Genomic DNA, 5,552 nt, shown 5'->3' with positions numbered 1-5,552 from the left:
ATAAAACCATAACAAGAAATAGAATTGGTAATTAAAAATTCTCCCACAAATGAAAACCTAGACCAAAAACACTTCCAGAAAATACGGGAGGAGTAAGTAATTCTGAATTCATTCTGTGAGGTGAGTATTATCTGATACCAAAGCCAAAAAAGATTTTATTAGAAAAACAAACTAAAACAAACCCCTTCCCCCCAAAAACAACACAACAAAACAAAAACTACAGACCAATATCCCTCATAAATATATACAAAAATACTGAATGCAGTATTAGCCAGCTGAATTTAGTAGCATAAGAAAAGGATTATACATCATGACCAGATGAGAATTATCCTAAGAATGCAAGGATGATTTAATATTTGAGAAGCAGTTAATGTTATGCACCATATTAATACAATAAGAAAATAACCACATGTTCATATTAAAAGATTCTGAAAAAGAATTTGACAAAAATCAAACATTCATTGTGATAAACAGTTAACAAAGTGGTAATAAGCAGGAATTTTCTTGACTGAGAAAAAGCATCTATCAAAAACCGATAGCTAATATTATATTTAATGGTGGAAGATTGAATACTTTCTCCTAACATCCCATCATTTCTATTTATCATATACTGCAGATTATAGCCAGTGCAATCAGGTAAGAAAAAAAAGTAGAACTCGTTATTCACAGAAGTCATGGTTCTGCATGTGGAAAATCCCAAGGAGTACACACACAAAAAAATTTCTAGAAGTAATGAGTTCATCAAGGTTATAAGATAGAAGATCAATAAAAATGTATTGTATTTTTATTTACTAGTAATAGGCATTCCAAAAATGAAATTAAGAAAACAGTTCTATTCAAAATAACATCAAAGAGAATAAAATGCTTTAAAATAAATTTAACAAAAGAAGTGCAAACTTAAACAATGAAAACTACTAATTTTTTTTTTTTAAGACCGGTAAGGGGATTTAAACCCTGGATTGGTGTTGTCAGCAACATGCGCACCCAGTGAACTAACCGGCCATCCCTATATGGGATCCGAACCCGTGGCCTTGGTGTTATCAGCACCGCACTCTCCCGAGTGAGCCACGGGCCAGCCCCAAAACTACTAAATTTTGATAAAAAGAAATTAAAGAACTAAATAGATGGAAAGGAATTATGTATTTATAGATAGGAAGACTAGATATTATTCATATGGCAATTCTCATCAAATTTATTTATAAATTTAATGCAATTGGTATTAAAAATCCAGCTGGCTTTTTCTTTTTGTAGAAATTGACAAAATGATTCTGGAATTAATACAAAAATATAAAAGACTCAGAATAAACATAATAATCTTGAAGGAGAATAAAGCTGGAAAACTTACACTTCTCAATTTTAAAACATACTGCAAATTTACTCTTATTAAGATAGAGTGGTATTGGCACAAGGATAGAAGACAGAATACTAAGTCAGTAGAACATAGTTAAGAGTCAAGACACAAACCCTTAAATTTATTGCAAATTGATGTTTTATACAGGTGCCAAGACAATTTAATTGAGAAAATACTCTTCAACAAATAGTGCTTGGGAAATTGGATATCCACATGCAAAAAGATGAATTTAGACCCTTAACTTACACCATATACAAAAATCAACTCAAAATAGATTGTAGACCTGAACGTAGAAGCTAAAATTATAAAGTCTTAAAAGAAAACTTAGGGGTAAATCTTCATAATTTAGTGTTGGGCAAATATTTCTTAGATCTGACACCAAAAGCACAAGTGATAAAAGAAAAAAATTATAAATTGGACTTCATCAAAATTAAAAACTTTGTGCTTTAAAAGGCAACTCTGTGAAATTGGGGGAAAAAGCCAGAAAATATTTGCAGATTATATATCTGATAAAATATTTGTATCATGAATAAATAACCTTGCTACTCAATAATTTTAAAATAACCCAAGTATAAGATGTACAAAAAGTTTGAATAGACATGTCACCAAAGATCTATGCATTTCTGAGGAGTACATGAAAAGATGTTCAACATTATTAGCTGTAAGGGAAATGCAAATAAAACTACAATGAGATTTTACTTCACAAATACTAGAATGTGCTAAAATCAAAAAGGCAGACAATAACAAGGATATGGAAAAACTGGAAACTTCATACATAGCTGTGGAAATATAAAAATGGTCCAACCACTTCAGAAAACACTCTGGCAGATTCTATAAAAGTTTAACACAAATTTACCATGTGATTCAGCAATTTCAATCCTAGCTATCTATCTAAGAACTCTGAAAACATATGCCCACATAGGCAAATATATGGGAATATCCATAACAGAACTTTTCATATTAGCCAAAAAAAAAAAGAAAATAATTCAGATGTCCATCACCTGGTGAATGGACAATCAAATATCCATTCAATGGAATACTATCCAGTAATAAAAGAGAATAAAGTACTGATACATACTACAACACTGATGAAACTCAAAAACATTATGCTAAGTAGAAGAAGCCAGGTACAAAAGACCACATGTTGCATGATATAATCTATATGAAATGTCCAGAATAGGCAAATATGTATAGACAGAAAGTAGACTGGTAGTTACCTAGGGCTGGTGGAGCGATAGGGAGTGATTGCAAATGCACACAGGGATCTTTTGAGGGTGATGGAAATATTCTAAAGATGGATTATATGACAATTGTACAACTCTAAATTTACTGGAAATCATGGAACTGTACATTTTAAATGAGTGAATTTTATAGTATATAAATTATTCTTCAGTTAAACTGTTAGAAGAATCATCCTAGGAATTTATCCTTGACACATATTTTCCTAATATTCTTTGTTCATTCTAACATCAAGTCCTGTGATTTTCATATCCAAAATAACTTTTAAATAAAACACATCTCCATTTTCTGCCCCAGTTCTTATATAAATATTTCCAATAACTTTCTATCTCAATTCTTCTCACACACTCTAGTGACTACCCAACTCTTCGCCAGTATGTGAATACAATGTTATTATCAAAATGTATATCTGCTCATGTCTACTTAAGACTCTCTTCAGATGATTTTTTGCCATTTACACATACTCTTGTTTTCTGTTGGGTGCTTGCTTTTTTGTTACCAATAGGAAGGAATGTTCTTCACATATGGATATCATCACCCTGTCTGTTATATAGATGACAAGATAACTCATGATGCTAATTTTTTTGTTTGGCTTTGTTTTTTTGTTTTGTTTTGGGTCATTGTTTTGTCCTCTTCTCTAAGAGACAAACATAATGCAAGGCATTGTTTTTTTTTCCGTGACCAAAGAAGGCAAGATTTTATGTACATGTGTCTCAAGGTTGTTAATAGTTTCTGTATTTTAGGCCAGATAACAAATAGTAAAGAGTAGTGAAAATGTGCAAGCCTTCCATAGATTTATCTGAGTGTTAGGGCCACTAGAGAAAGTCACAGCCAGGGTTGGAAGATGAGTAAAAGCCCTCCCCTGGGAGAGGGAGGGTACCCTTTCCTGAAAATGGAAGGAAGGGAAAGTTTTCTTTGGGAGTAGTGCAATTCCTGCAACTGGCAGAAAGCAGTGACCCAGTTTCATGCAGCCTGTCTCCCCCCAAATGGGGAGATGCAACCAGAAGCATGTGGGGACTGGATTCTAAGCTCAGTGGTGTCCTGTGGATTTTTTTCCTAGTGCACTCTGAGGTGCATTTGTGTTATGTAAAGGAGTCAAAGACAGTCCTTGCAATGGACTGAATTTTGTCACCCCAAAGTTTCATGTATTAGAAACTTAATCCTCACTGTGAGAGTGCTAAGAGGGTGGGAAATCCTACTACGGTAGTTGAAAGGCAGGGCCTTTAGAAGGTGATTAGATTGTGAGGATCATACCCTAGTGAATGGATTAATCCATTGATGGTTTAATGGTAGTCATGGGCATGGCTATGATGGCTTTAAAAGGACAGCAAGTGGGGAGTTAGTGCTCTTTTGCCAGCCATCCACCATGTGATACCCTGTGTCGCTGTGTAGAATCATCACCCACCAGTAAGGCCCTCACTAGATGTACTCCCTGGACTGTGGACTTCCCAGCTTCTGAAACTGTAAGCAGTAAATATTGTTCTTTACAAATTATCTGGTTCCAGGTATTTTGTTATAGGCAGCAGAGACAGACTAATACAGCCCCTGTGTATTGCTTACTTCTTTATAGCAGGTGGGATCCATTAGTTCAGAAGCTCACTGGTGACAAATTCAAATTTTTACACATCCAGTTGTTTTAAATATAGCCCCAATAAGTAGATTTTTAGCTATTTAGAGGCTGCCTGCCTTTCATACCCAGTGAAAAGGTACCCCACATCTGCAAGCCTGTAGCTGTGAAAGACCTCAAGCTGCTCTTTGACCCAGCATCTCCCCTTGTTCTGATTCCCCTCTCCCCTGGGAGTTCTATTGCCCTCTTCCTCTTCTGGGTGGTGTTCTCCCCTCCACCCCAGCCTCTAGAAGGTTTCCTGCTGTGAGAAATTTTGCTCACATCCAAGCCTGTCAAAGCACCACCCAGCTAAAGCTTGTGTGTGCTACTGCCACATTATGGTCATATCTTTTTCTGTCATCAGCCCTCAAATCCTTCAAACTCACAAGTTATCTTTCTATGGTGGTCCTTGTTCCATCTCCCCAACTTCTATGGGGCCAAGACTCTGTCTTGTCTCCCTGGCAAAGACTTTCAAATTGAAAATTCTTACGGTTTGACAAATGATCAGCAAATCAGCACTCGAGATTTGTCTTCATATTTTAATTTTGTTTTTAGTTTTGAATGTTTATTACTTTTATTGTTAATATAATTTATATTTTTATGCTTATTTACTTACATTTTAATGACTGTGTTTAATAACTGGCTCTCAAAATCCCTGAAAGTTTAAAAATCATCTCTGTGAGCAGATGTGAGCTCAATCCACCACACCTCTCACTGTACAAATTGTGCGATCTGGGTGTATCTTTTTTATTTTTAAAGATACTCTTGTCCAAAACATAAGCTTATTTACTTATTTATTTATAGTATTATTTGCCTTTATAATTTGGCATTTTTGAAATTTGATTGAGAAAAACATCCTATCCACAGATCTTGAGTCATTTTACTATATTTTCTTTTGGACATCGTGAGAACTTCTTTTGCATTTATTTTATTTATTTATTTATTTTTTTTAAAGATGACCGGTAAGAGGATCTTAACCGGCCATCCCTATATGGGATCCGAACCCAGGGCCTTGGTGTTATCAGCACCGCACTCTCCTGAGTGAGCCACGGGCCGGCCCTTCTTTTGCATTTAGATCTTTGATGTTCAATATATTTTCATAATGATTTTTTCCAGCATTTTTATTGAATAGTCTATGCTTTTCTCAGGATCTGCAATGCAAACTCCGCCACCGCATATGATGGTTCAATACATCCATAGGCATATAATACTAAAACAGCTCATCATGTTCTTTAACATTGTCTTGCATTTGCCAGTACTATGGTCCAAATGTCTGTGTCCTTCCAAAATTCATATGTTGAAACCTAACCTCCAATGTGATAGTATTAAAAGGTGAGACTTTGGGAGGTGAATAGG

Source organism: Galeopterus variegatus, unplaced genomic scaffold (assembly GCF_000696425.1).
Source record: "Galeopterus variegatus unplaced genomic scaffold, G_variegatus-3.0.2 Scaffold994, whole genome shotgun sequence".
Lineage (NCBI taxonomy): Eukaryota > Metazoa > Chordata > Mammalia > Dermoptera > Cynocephalidae > Galeopterus > Galeopterus variegatus.
This window is presented reverse-complemented; position numbering follows the sequence as displayed.